Source organism: Rousettus aegyptiacus, unplaced genomic scaffold (genome assembly GCF_014176215.1).
Source record: "Rousettus aegyptiacus isolate mRouAeg1 unplaced genomic scaffold, mRouAeg1.p scaffold_m13_p_11, whole genome shotgun sequence".
In the NCBI taxonomy this organism is placed as follows: Eukaryota; Metazoa; Chordata; class Mammalia; order Chiroptera; family Pteropodidae; genus Rousettus; species Rousettus aegyptiacus.
This window is the reverse complement of record NW_023416286.1, coordinates 15,174,333-15,188,884: the sequence shown is the minus strand read 5'-3', so window position 1 is coordinate 15,188,884 and position 14,552 is coordinate 15,174,333. Positions and strand designations below refer to the sequence as shown.

The 14,552-nt window shown below is 35.1% G+C and overlaps 1 long non-coding RNA gene across 1 annotated transcript in view; it reads left to right on the top strand.

Moving 5' to 3' along the window:
- Positions 1–305: 305 nt before the first annotated feature.
- LOC107497780 overlaps positions 306–14,552 on the top strand; it is a 112,943-nt gene continuing 98,696 nt past the window's right edge. Inside the window, exon 1 of the long non-coding RNA XR_001593884.2 lies at positions 306–447. This is a non-coding gene — a long non-coding RNA (uncharacterized LOC107497780). The remainder of the gene's footprint in view (positions 448–14,552) is intronic.

Below are 14,552 nucleotides of genomic sequence, written 5' to 3'. Positions count from 1 at the left end.
TGAAGTCAGCTGAATGAGAGGAAAATTCTCTGATCTGGCACAAAATGATAATGAGAAACATGAGCTGTTATGCTTCCAGCTCCAAGGTCATTCTAAGTCAATTATTTCATGGGGTCTTGCCAATAGTATGTGTTTATAGTTAAGTACAAATCCAGCTATGTCAAGGTTACTATATTTAGTTGAAGAGAATGTTTCAAACACCAAAGAACTAAATATTTTTAACCACAGGATAAAAAGAAGGTGCCTTTTCCTCCTTATTGTATACAAGTTGGGACCTGGAATGTTTGGGGCAGAAGAACCTGACAAAGACAAAATTCCTTTTTAATGGACAACACTGTTTTCTAGGCCAAATGTAAAGCTATAGAATTTCAGAATAGAGAGGGACTTTGGAAGTCATCTGATTCAACCCCTTCATATTCCAAAAGAAGAAGCTAAAGTCTGGGAATGGTAAGTAACTTTCACAAGGTCATGATCAGGCTAGAATCTAGGCCTCCTGCCTTCCCACTCCTTCTCTTTGCTGAGAATATGCCTTCCATCCTAGAGATTACAGGGTACCAGGGTACTAGCAGAAAGCTAGTCCAATGCCATTGCATGTAAAAATTATGTACAAATAATGTAGACCACCTTTGTCAATATGGGCGGTCATCCTTCTGGGATACTACAAATTCTGGAGCCCACTTAAGAAATGATAAACTCAGAATGGTTGAATAAATCCTATGACATTTATTAAGGATTTGTTTCTATATTATTCCATTCATTAATTCATTAATCTAGCAAGTAACTCAAGTACTTCCTGTTTTCACATTAAATTGTTCATGTTCTTAGTGCATCTCTATTAAAAATTTGATCAAACAATAAATATTGAGGCCTTCCTAAAAAGGACTAACCTTTATTAAGTACTATTTTCTTATCATTCTACTTACGTTTTTAGAAGGATTGACAGGTGTCTTTCTTATGCCAATGTTTTCATGGCTGTACAATGTATAGAATCTTCCCTAAGGTTCTGGCTACAGGCTACAGTTAGCTTAGTTCTCTCTCTCTCTCTCTCTCTCTCTCTCTCTCTCTCTCTCTCTCTCTCTCTCTCTCTCTCTCACACACACACACACACACACACACACACACGCACGCACACGCACACAATGAAGCTAGTTATTTAGAATTAAGATATTTTTATTCATTTCAAATTTAATTTGAAAATTTAATCACCAACTCTACTATTCTCTACCACAATTTCTCACTACCCAACCCTTGCATCTATTGTTTCTCTCCAATCTAGGCTCAGTAGGTTGTTACTAGAGGAAAAGTAAATACAATACTTTTTTATAAATAAATTTTAGAATTATGTAGCTACTGTCTGATGAAATTCACTCCGGCTCCTCAATTCACTCAGTTTCAAAAAAAATATGAAAAAAAGCTTCTATTTCTACTTTCTTTATTCTTCCTTCTTTCTTACCTCGGAAAATATGTCTCATCACCTACTATTCACTGGACTCTCAACTAGTTGTGGAGCAAAAGGATAATAATTCATGGTCTCTGCCCTCATTGAACCTTGGTCCAGTGAGGGAGAAAATTTTGTTAATGGACAAACTTTCTTTAAAAAGATCCTTTTCACATTTTTGTTGCTTCTGTGAGGATGGAGATAAATTATGTACCAAAAAGACATTTGAGTCAAAGAATCTCTATATAAATACTTTAAGATTTACACTTTAGAGTTGGTATTTTAATCTTCCTTAAGCCATGTGGCTAGTTTTCTTTTTTTCTTGGATTTTGGATACCAGTCATCATGCATTCTGGAGGGGGTCTATGAGCCTCAATAGACATGAATTTCAGGAACCTAGTTCAGTGACTGGGCTTATGTAACAATCTGAATGGCTGATAATACCAAGCGTTCTGTGTTGAATTTAAAAGTCAAGCTTAGAGCTCCTTAAGTCACAAATACAATAGAAAAAATATACTAGAAAATGACATAGTAAATATTCTGAAAGAAGAAGACCTTGCTTGGCTATGAACTACCTGTCACTCTGAAAAAACTATGTACTAATCAAATGCCCTCATGAGAGACATCCTAATGAAAACCAGGTCTAATACATCTCACTCAATGTATTAGTTTCCTAATGTTCCTATAAAAATTACCACAAATTTATTGGCTTAAAATAAAAAAAAAATCCACTTTCTTATGTTTAGGTAAATTAGAGTCCAAAATCTGCTTCACCATACTAAAGTCCAGGTGTCCATAGGGCTGGTTCTCTCTGAAGGATCTAAGGAAGAAAACTTTTTATTGACTTTCTAGCTTCTGGAGTCTGCTACATTTTCTTGTTTGTGACCCGTTCTTCACATTGCTTCCATATCTTTCTTCTATTGTCATCATACCTCTTAATTCCTCCTTTGACCTTCTTGTTTCCTCTTATAAGGACCATAATGATTACATTAGGCCCTCCATATCAAAAATCTTATATTAATCACATCTGCAAAGTCTTTTTTGCTACATAGAAAAACAGTTACCTTTTCCAAGGATTAAATGTAGTTATTTTTGTGGCACCCTTATTCAACCTATTGCACTCAGCCAGACATCTACTGAGGGAAAAAATTTGATTCATTCACAGATGTGGGTTGGCAACAGGCTGAAATGTGGACATAAGATGAGCTATTGCTTACTCCACTAGACTATTTTTTTGGCTGTTCAGTTTGGGGCTGTTTGTTACTGGGTCGACAGAGGCATAGACTCTGGTTATTCGTTGTCACTTTCTGCTAAGTCATATGTCCAACTCTAATGTAGTTTGGTTTACATTCTAGCCCAAAAGTGCTTTTGGGACTTGGTCCTGACCAATTCTCTCTCTCTATCATGTTGTAATTGATTCCCAGTGGTACTGACATTCAACTTGAGAGATTTCCTCCCCTTTTCTCTTTTTAAACATTCTAAGCTTTTCACAAAATATGTATTAGTGGCAACTGCAAATTTCATTGATGTAAATAATTTCTTTGAAAATTTAATGAACCTGTCTCATAAGATAATGTCTAATTTCGATCTTATCAGATAATATCTGTGAAGTAAGAAGACTTCAGTTTTTAACCTATACAAATTTCAGCCAATATAATCATTCTTATTTCAACATTTTTATGGAAAGAGTCAAAAGTCATATTCTAATTAGGATATTATGTGTTCATACTATTATATTCATATCACCACTTTTATAGACACAGCATTGAATGATGTAGTATGTTGTTGCTATTCACATTTGTTAGTCTTTTCTACCCAACCAGACTCTGTTTCTTAATAGAAGCAAAACTTTTTATTTCATTTGTATCCTCCATGATAACTAGTTTTGGATTAACCACATAATTAGCAATCATATTATTTTTGCTTGACTAGTCTTTTCTCTAAAGTCGCATATGGCTATTCAATTTGATTTCTCTCTACAAATTTGGATACATTTCAATTTAAACAAATTGTATATATAGAAACTTGAATTTGTTTTTACAAAAGAAAAATATAGAGCATGATAATTTTATTTGAAATAGGATATATGATTCCTATTAATGAGAACTATCTACCACAAAATTTAAATGCATGGTAGTTGTACCCTGATTGATTGCTATTTCTTTCATCTTCAGCTCTCTATAATTTTTAAAAATTTCTATGTGCTGCTTTATAATTCCATTACCTTACCACCCACCTTTGATTTACACATCTCTATAATTTTAATATTTACTTTTTTAAAACTCTCATTTTATTTCATTTTTATTTGCACTTTTTGCTCCCGTGTAACACAAACATAAAAATACATGGGTCACAGTGTACAGCTCAACAAATTTTCATAGAGAACCAATCCTCTAATTCTACACAAATGTAGAAATAGAACATCATTAGCATCCCTGATGCACCTCTCCCCAGTCCCTCTTCTCCGAGTTTATCCCTCTCCTTACTTCTCACACTGTAGATTATTTTTGCTTGCATTTGAAATCACGTTGTTTTAAAATTTGCTTGTTTACTAGAGGCCAATTTTTTTTTTTAATTCTGATTTCTACTCACTCCCCCAAAAAGGATTCCCAGGGACATATTTTCTTTCTTCTTTCTAAAAGATAAATTTAATGATGCAGTTCATTATCTCAATAATGTCGTGTTCATCATTAAATTCATCTTTCTTCTGACTTACTAATGGACCTCCTATGTTTCTTTACTCTCCAGTCCTTTTATAAAAGCCTTGAAAGTTTCTATAATCCTTCTGCCTACATGTTCCTTCCAGGGACCACTGTTCTTTTCTGTTGCTAGCAGTTCTCAGAATTGCTTTAGTGTGAGTTTATCCTTTTTCATATTCTCGGGGAGATTATTTTTGTCTTTCAAGATAAAATTCTCTATCTTTCTTTGTAAATCCACAGTATAGCTGTACTTTTCCTTTCCTAAAAAAAAAAGAAAGAAAGAAAATCCCATGTGTATTAATTATAGAGTGTTGCTTAAATTTCTAAAGATTCCTGGGGCACTCACAGGAATTTAATAATTCTCATTTCACTTGTCTGATTAGTTTTATGCTTAAAAATGTAAAACTATGAATTAAGCCTTACAGTGCTTTGGGCTATGCATTCATTAATTTTTATTATGCCAAATTCAAATGGCCACTGATGCCTTCTTTTCTGTAATTTTTATCCTTATTTACGTCTCTCCCTTTTGTTCAGAGGCAGATTGAAACATTGGCTGGGACTCTAGTCTCTGTTTCTAACATAAATGTTTCTAAAGAACCGTTTGGATGATGGATGTATCATGTGCTTGTTTCCCAGACAATGCCTAGAATAACTTTCTCCAATGAAATATTTTGAGCACTTTAAAGAATTAGAAGAATTGAAAACTCTAAGTACATCTCACATTCTTGATACACTTGAACTCTAGGGATCAGAATATTATAGAGGATAAAGCTCTTGACTACCAAACAGGAAACATATGTTCTTATCTTGAGCAGGCAGCTAACCACTATAGGATCTTAGGTAGATCATTTCTTGGTGTTCTTCATCTTTGGAGTTGTGCTACAGGGATTCTCAGTGAATGTTAGAAGAGGAAGTATCTAGTTCCCCTGGGGACACACAAGAATCTGTAAGGGTGCATATTTTCATGATCCCAAAAGTAAGAAGTAAAATTACTCAAAATCTTCTTGGGTTGTAGAAATAAATGCTTAAAGGTTAATTTAAAAAGAATTGTGTGAGAAAATGGGTGGAAAAATGTTGAAAACACTGAATAAGAGTATCTTTAGAATAGCTAAGAATCTAATATCTATGATAAAGATCTTTAGGTTTCTTTCATTTCTTGAATTTTTATCATATTAGTCATTCTCTTTTCCTGTGTCTGCCCTCCACGGAGTTCTCTGTAAATTATAAAATTCCCACCCAGGGTTTCTGGGTCTTCTATTCCTTCAGATTTCCTAATAAAAATAAATAATCCTTTCTACCCAGTGAGAAATAGAATCAAAACCCAAAGGACCAAGCCCTCTAAGCAGAAAGTTCTCCTGGCTGACCCCTCACTCCCCACAGCTCAGCTCTGCCAGCACTTGGAAACTAGAAAGAAAACTGAACTGAAACTCAGATCTGAGTCTTTCTGGTCCCGCATTTCCCACTAACTGTGTGGATAATGGGCATGTCATTTAATCTCACTAGCCTTAATCCCTGCATGAGAAGTTAGCATATTACTTCTTATGGTGGCAGTGCCAGCCTAGGATCAGCTCTGGGGTGAGCTCCCTTACTGCAGGGAGACCTTCCAACTGGAACAGTGTTGTTCACGTGAGTAGATTCGGGCTGGGGTGAGGGGTAGGAACTCACAGAGAAAAGTCTCAAGGAAGAACCAGACCAGAATACCAGCGATCTGAAGACAGGGGGTGTGAATAAGGTGAGCCAGCTGCACCCTCTTCCCCAGTCCCATGTCACACATCCTAGGACACCAAGAGGGAGACCGGAATGATGGAATTTCTTAACAGTTGATTTATGATGGTGGCAGCTAAGAAACAAACGACATGATCTTATTAACAGCATAGAGATAATCAGAGAGGGAAGAAAGAAAGAGAAGCAAACAGGTCAAAGGACTACTGGGAAGAAGTTGGAAGATTACCATAGATGAAATTTTTAAAAAAAAACTGTTTTAAAATAAATTAAATGAGAACATAGCATTTAACCATAGTTGCCATTTGGCCTCAAAAGAAGTTGATCTAAGAATGAAAATTTATAGAGTGCATCTCAGCAGACAGCCTTCCAGTGAAGTTTTCCTCTTTTTGAACTCAAAATGCAAGGAGGTTCTGGAGCCCTGCTGAAAAGGGGCTGTGGTAATGGAGAGGCGGAATGAAGGTCAGTTCCAAGTGATGGGCAGGCCTTTTCCTGTACCTAAAATTATTTGCATTGTCATGGATAAATGAAACTTATAACTGTAAAGAATTAACTTGCATGAATAATGGATAACTGGAGTGCAATGAGCCAAAAGGAGATTAAACTTCCTTACACACACACACACACACACACACACACACACACGGGAAAAATACACCTGAGAAATGGACATTTTCCTAATAGTTGTCAGGGGTTGACTGTGGACTCCGTTCACCAAACAGCAGAACAGTGAGGTTCTTCCTTGGGCTTGGAAGCATTTTGGTCAAAGAAATGAAGGGCTGAGCCTATTTCTCTGGCTCCCACAGGAAGTGGTGGGCTGTGAGCACAGCTACAGGCTTTCCTGTGCAGTGAGAATTAGCCAAATGTGAGCAAAACATTCTTATCTGATGAAGAACTGGAAGTGTGACTGTGTGCTAAAATGTTGGAAATAATATTGGGTCTCTGCTTCACTGTTCCCTCATTTTCTTTTTCTGTCGTCCCTTTATCTTTGGCAATCACACTGGGCTCTGGGTTCTTTTCTAGCTTCTCATGTGGTTTTCATTAGAAAGGACAAATATAACTGAGAACAGAAATGCCCGTAGTTTTTCTCCTCTTCTTTCAGATTAGGATGCTTAATTGCTAATCTTCTTTTATGTTTGTGTCAGGAATATACATACATCTCAACCTAAAAGTGTCCCTTTTAATCCTATTCCTATTCCTTTTTAAATCTGTCTTGGAAAAAGAAGTATTAATATGAAACAATCAAACTACCCTTGGCTGAAAGCTATTCATCTTATAGGAGAAATAAACTAATCAGACATTTTGATTACCAGTCTTGGCTCAACATCTAAGTAGATATGTGACCTTTGAAAATTTACTTAAAGCTCCTGGCATTAATTTTATCATCTCTAAAAAATGACAAGGTTGGATTAGATACTCTTCCAGGTACCTTCCAGGAGACTTTATGATTATCTTTGCCAGGTACATTGGTACCACCTTCATGAGATAAGCCTAAATGGAGCTCCTTACCTGCACAGGAGAATGAAGACCCTTCCCTCCTCCCACCCCAAAACAAAAACAAAAACAAAATCCTTGTGCTTATTTCCCTAATTAAATTAAAAGTGGCCAAAAATGAAGTTAATTCCAATTTATTTGCACCCTTTTATTAATGGCTTATATGTAGCAAGAACACAAATTACAGAGTTATGTACAATACCAGACACCTAGAAAGCAGACAATAAATGTTTACTGTATTACATACTGCTCTAGCTGCAGACAGGGAGACAAAGCCTAGTGAAAAGAACATTGAATTTATCAAATGGAGGCTCAAGTCTCAGCTTTACTACTTGCAGTTTTATGATTTAGAACTAGCCACTTAATCTTTGAGCCTCAGTTTCCTCAACTAAAAATTGAGACAAATATCTGCACTTCAAATTTTGGGGAGAAACCAATGACATAATATGTATGAAAATGATTCACAGCATGTAGAGTACTTGAAAATATTCTCGTTCATAACCTAAGTTAAGTTAGGTCTCAGATTGTAAATTAAGGAAGCTGACCTCTGTGATCTGTAAAGTACCTTCCAGCACTGAGCATCCTTCCCTCCGTGACATGGCTAAGCTTTCGTCCTCAGGCTGCAGATGTGCTGGCTCCAGACAACTTAGAGCAATACTTGCTGTGCATAGAAGTTTGAAAAGAGAGGCAAAGAATTTCATACAACCTTGTCCTTGCCCCTACAGTGCATAATGTGGCCTTTCTTCAAAGACATTGATAAGCATGTCCACTCATCTTGTTAACCTCTGACAGCTACTAAGATATTCCAGTCCAGGGCTCTGCATGCTATTATCATCAAAAAAAACCTCAAGTCCCAAAATACAAGACACTTTTCCTTATATCAGTGTTTATGGATGCAAGCTGAAGGAAAGGGGGAAAACATGTCAGTAGTAAGTAGGAAAATAATTCAATTATGTACTTTGTTTTTCACTCCAGTTGAGTAGTTCTTGCTTTTATTTTACCATTTATTGAAAATAACCAAATTGCTAGTAAGAGTATCCTAAACTTGCAATGAAGAAATGACTGCTTATGGAGGCACCTGAAAATATAAACTACATAATGCAAAAGTGAATTTACTATTGTAAGGTATAAGGGAAGTGTCTTTATCAGAAGGATGTGGGTCACAACTCTCTCACCTTCAGAAGACTTGGATGTACTGATGTTGGGAGCATCCTCCTCTACCAGCCTGGCAGTCAGACTCCTTAAAGATAGCTCTATGAAGTGTGAATGTTTTGATACAGCAGCCTATTAATGAAAAATATGAACGAGAGCAAACTCTCCAGATAAAAGAAAAAAATAAAAGGGCAGAGGAATTAATTGATCAAGGAATTAAAACCCCAGTTTACAATGAAAACCTCTTTTTAAGTTTACAATATTCATTTTTATATTTTGAAAACAGTATTTACTCATTGTTCTCCAAAAACAAATGTCAGTATGATTATTCATCCCCCATGAGTCTGTGTGTCACCAGTACAGTAAGGGGTGTCTCTGATATTTTTAGACATGATGATTATGCAAACAAAAGGGCACATTCCACTTCCATTCTGCTGAATGCAGGCTACACCCTGGCACAGCGACCGGTGGTGGAAGCACCACTTATTCTAACTGTTCAAAGGCTTTCTTTGACAGGGGAGTGTGCTGTGGGTTGAGGAAGGGAAACAAAAAATAAAGAAAAGATATTTCTAGATTTGAACTTGAACAAAAGTTAATACTGACAGCAGAGTTAACTAATAATGGTCAGAATACAGAAGTACAGACAGGCATGACTGAGGCCCAATGGCCAGTGCTCTCTGGGAGAGGGCATCTGCCATGCCACAGGACCCACAGGGTGGGATTGAGTTTGAAAAACCCTGGAGGGTGAACTTGGTCTTTGGGGATTTACCATTCTTTTGTCTAAGAGTTTAGTAAATATTTGTGTAGGAAGGAGATAGCACCACAAGGGCTTTGATTAACATGTGTGGGCTTTCTCCTCCCACCTCCTTGCTGGTGATCAGGGATACTGGCCTCCAGGTATGCCATACCCACTAACTTATATCCCCCCAAACCCTACCTATCACCTCCACCTCAGAGGTTTTCTTAAAAACAGTAACTATTTCAACTTGGAAAGGAAAGACTTAAAGGAGGCCACCATTGCCTTTGCCTATGACCTACTTGTACCCTTTTCCTTCAAACACAAGAGCCCGATAAGCCACCCACACTTATTGCATAGGATTCAACAGTCTGTCATTTTTGGCTAAGAGGCAGGACAGGTTCTGGCAAACTTAGTAAGCAGATTTTCTCAGTGATATAATTTTCTTGCTTAATGCAGCTCTACTTCCCGTGGTTAAAACATTCAACCTAAAGAAAACAGAAGTTGCCTGACCTGATATGAAGTATAAATGAAAGTTTTCTTTTTCATTTTTTCTTAGTTTTTTTTCTTTTTTAAACTTCTATTTTCTTAAGGGCAATGGGGGATGGGCTTTATCTTTTATAGGTCATCTTTATATAAGACAACTTGGGTTAGAGTTATGAAACTGGTATAATATTAAATCTGCTTTTCAGAGCAGCCAGCATTAGTACCATATATAGCATTTAAATGTTTCAATTGCTTGATTAACTTTAAGTGCTTACTTCACTGTCACTGTCAGTAACAGTGACTGTCACTGTTACTCTGGTGATCTCTATGTATATGGCCAGTGATAGAGAGAGCATGTAAAACTACAGAGGGCAATGAATGGAACTTAAACAACATGTGGATAAGCACAGTAAAGACCAGTTCCCATGTCAGTAACCCCTCCCCAGAAATTCCAGATCTCTAAGACTGAGAAAACTCAGGTTTTAGGCTAGGCTAATGCCCCTTCATCTCAGACCATGTCGCAAAAACTGGATCCTCATCTTTTCTTCCACTTCCTAGTGTGGAAATGTCATCTATAAGGCAGGAATACCTGGCCTAAGAGTAAGAGGTATACAACTTTCCTAGCTATTATGGGACTAAAGCAAGGTAATAGATTTGAAAGTGATTTTAAAAGTTTAAAATGTACTAATTCAGAAGTCTACAGAAGCACTTTTTTAAGTTCCACTATAAAAAAAGATGTAATCATAAAAGATCTCTTTTCTTGTAATAGTCTAAGTAAACAAATGTTACAGGCATTTTTGGAATTTAGCACATTGTCAGGAAGCTAAGCAATGTATCTTAAACTCATTAAAAAATTAAAAACTCTAATTCTGACTTTTATGTATAAATCAAGTTCAATGAGGTGGCACCAATCTTTCAGAGAAAAGTTTTTTCAAGAGAGAAAGAGTGTGACTCTGAGTCGAAATCAAATTGATTCCAGCTTTCTCAATTTATGAACTTCCATTTTTGTTTTCTGCTGCTTGTATTGCCACTGTGGGTAATGCTCCATTATTGAGCTGCTGGTTCCCTATGAACCATTCCTTTCTTGGATAGACTGCAAAAAGTAAAGAAACAACATTCAGCAGTCCAAAGTCAATATTGGAGAGAGATGGGCCAGACCCCCATTTCAGCAATGAAAGTTAATATGCAATCAAAATAGCAGCACTTTATTAACAGTTGGAAGGGATTAGGGATGAAGACACCGGAGGCTATTTTATTAAACCCTTAAGCTGGGTAGTGACTTTTGTGTATCAGTTCTTTGTACTTTAATTTTTATTTTCCTCAGATACAGAAGCAAGAGCTGCAATATGCTGTAGAAATGCCCTAAGCCTTGTGACCTAAAAATCTGGACTATACACACTGATTGTACTTTTTACTATCTATATCTGTCTGTCTAACTATCATATATATATATATATACACACACACATATATAATACTAGCAAATTACTTCAGATTTTGAAGCATAAGCTTCAGTTTCTTCATATGTAAGAGGGATATAATAACATAATATTACATATTTTAGAGTGTCGCCTTGAGGATTGAGAATATTCTATATAAAATACCTAATGTAGGACTTAGCACATAGCATATCTCAAATAAGAGAAGTTGTAACTGTTATTTTGTCAAATGTTTTTCTGCATCAGTTGAGATGCTCATGTGTATGGAGAGTTGTTTCTCCATTCTGTAAATGTGGTGAATTAAACTGATTAATTTTCAGATATTGAACATTCTTGCATTCTAGAAATAAATCACAGTTGGCCATAATATATAACGTTCTTAATATAGTGTTGAATTCAGTTTGCCAGTAGTTTGTTTAGGATTTTTACATCAATAGTCATAAAGAATATTGGTTTATAGTTTTATTTGTTTGTTTGTTTGTTTTTTCTTGTAGCATCTTTGCTGAGTTTGCTATCAAGTTAATGCTAGCTTCATAGCATGAGTTAGGAAGTGTCCTTTCCTCAATTTTTTGGAAGAATTAAGGGTTGGTATTAATTGCTTTTAATGTCTGGTAGAATTCTTCAGTGGAGCCATTTGGCCCATGTCTTTTCTTTGTTGGAGATTTTGATTACTATTAATCTTACTAGTTATACATTGATTTATGTTTTCTGTTTATTCATAATTCAGTTTTGGTAGATGTATGTTTCTAAAAATTTGTCCATTTTGCTTAGATTATCCAATTTGTTGGCACACAAATATTCATAACATTCTCTTTAATAGTTTTTAATTAGTAGTAATGTCCCAATTTGATTTCTGATTTCGGATATTTGAGTTTTCTCTCCCTTTTCTCAGTAATGCTACAGATTTGTTAATTTTGTTGGTCTTTCCATAGACCAACTTTTGGTTTTGTTGATTTTTTACTATTGTTTTTGTATTTTGTTTATCTCTGCTTTAAATTTTACTAATTCTTTTCTGTTGCTAGTTGTGGGTTTAGTTTGCTTTTCTTTTTCTAATTCCTTAAATAGTAAAGTTTCAGTATTGATTTGAGATCTTTTTTTAATGTAAGTATTTATAACTATAAATTTCCTTTTTAGCACTGCTTTTCTGCATCCCATAAATTTTAATATGTTGTGTTTTTGTTTTCCTTTTCACTTACCACAAGGTATTTTCTAATATCCCTTATGATTTTTTAATTTCCACATACTGTGACTTTTTCAGTTTTCCTTCTGCTATTGACTTCTAGCTTCATTCCATTGTGATCAAATAAGAAACTTTACATAATTTTAACCTTGTATTAAGATTTGTTTTGTGGTCTAACATATGATGTATCATGGAGAATGTTACATGTCTACTGGAGAAAAAATGTATATTCCACTATTGTCGGGTGGAGTGTTCCATATATTGTATGTCTGATAGATCCTATTGGTCTGTAGTATTGTTTAAGTCCACTGTTTCTTATTAATCTTCTGTTTGGCTATTCCATTCATTACTGGAGCTAATGAAGTTTCCTACTATTATCTAGAGCTGTCTATTTTTCCCTTCAATTCTGTTAATGTTTGCTAGATATATTTTGGAGCTCTGTGAAGGCTTTGTGCATATATGATTTAATTGTTATATTTTCTTAGTGAATTGACCTTTTTATCAATATATACTATCCTTCTTTGTCTCTTGTAATATTTTTTGACTTAAAGTCTATTTTGTCTAATATTTGTAATCCAGCTCTTTTTAGGTTACTATTTTTTTATTTCCAACCTATTTTTTTTCTTTAGAGCTAAAGTAAGTTCCATGTTGATAGAGTATAGCTCAATTAAAAAAAAATCTCTTCTGCCAATATATGCCTTTTAATTGGAGAGCTTAGTCCATTTACATTTGATATAATTACTGACAAGGAAGCTCTTCTTCTTAACAATTTTTAATTTGTTTTCTGTGTAGCATATCGTTTTTGGTCCCTTTTCTCTGTTACTACCTTCTTTTGTGTTTAGTTAAGTCTCTGTAGTGACACATTTTGATTCATTTTTTATTTCCTTTTATGTATGTTCTATAGATATTTTCTTTATTGTTACCATGGTGATTACAAATAACCTCCTAAGGTTATAACAATCTAAATTGAATTGATACCAACAATTTCAATTGCATAAAATAACTCTACTCCTTATAGCTCCACTCTTTTATGTTATTGATGTCACAAATTATATTTTTATATATTATATACTCTTTTATATAGATTTATAATTATTTTTTTATATATTTGTCTTATAAATCCTATAGTGGAATTAAATTTAAAGTGATATTAAATTGAAAATTATAATAATAGTGGCTTTTATATTTTATATTTATACAGCTCCTAAAACTGTTGGAAATTTCTAAGTGACGAGAACAATGAAGATGTCTTTCGTTATGTGAATAAGATGACTTTTAGAAACTCATTAGATAACCCAAGGGTGGAGGTTGATTGCCTTGGTTTATTAGAGAGTTGGAATTTTTAGTCTCATCTCTGGACCTTGAATGAGGAGAGAGGGACTAGAGATTAAGTTCAATTGCCAATAGCCAATGATATAATCAATTATGCTTATATAATAAAGCCTCCATAAAAACCTGAAAGGATGGATTCAGAGAGTTTCTGGGTTGGTGAAAACATGTAGTTGCCGGGAGAGTGCAAATTTATAAAGAATGGAAGCTCTGTACTCCTTCCCAAAGACCTTGCCCTATGCATCTCTTTCACGTGGCTGTTTCTGAGTTACATTCTCTTATAATTAGCCAATCAACTGGCAAGTAAATTGTTCTCTGAGTTCTGTGAGACACACTAGCAAATTAACTGAATCTACGGAGAGAATCACAGGAACCTCTGATCTATAACATGTCAGTCAGAGCATAGGTGACAATCTAAACTCGTGATTAGCATCAGAAATGGGGGTTTATGGGGTAGTCTTGCAGAACTGACACCATAACCTATTGGATTTGATGTTATCTACAGGTAATGTCAGAGTCGAGTTAATTACTAGTGATATTGGAAAACTCACACATCTGAGAAGGACTTCATTTAGCATTTATTGTAAAGCAAGTTATCTGTGATAGACCCTTTCAGGTTTTGTTTATATGGGAAAGTCTTAGTTTCCTCTCTCACTTTTGAAAAATAATTTTCTGGATGAAGAATTCTCAGTTGAGTTTTTTTCTTTCAGCACTTTAAATACATCATATCATTGTCTTCTAGCCTCCACGGGTTTTGCTGAGAAATCAAGAAATAATTTTATTAAAGAGTCCTGTACTTGGTAAATCACTTCAGTCTTATTGATTTCAAAATTCTCTCTTTGGCTTTGGATTTTGATAGTTTAATTACAATGTGGCT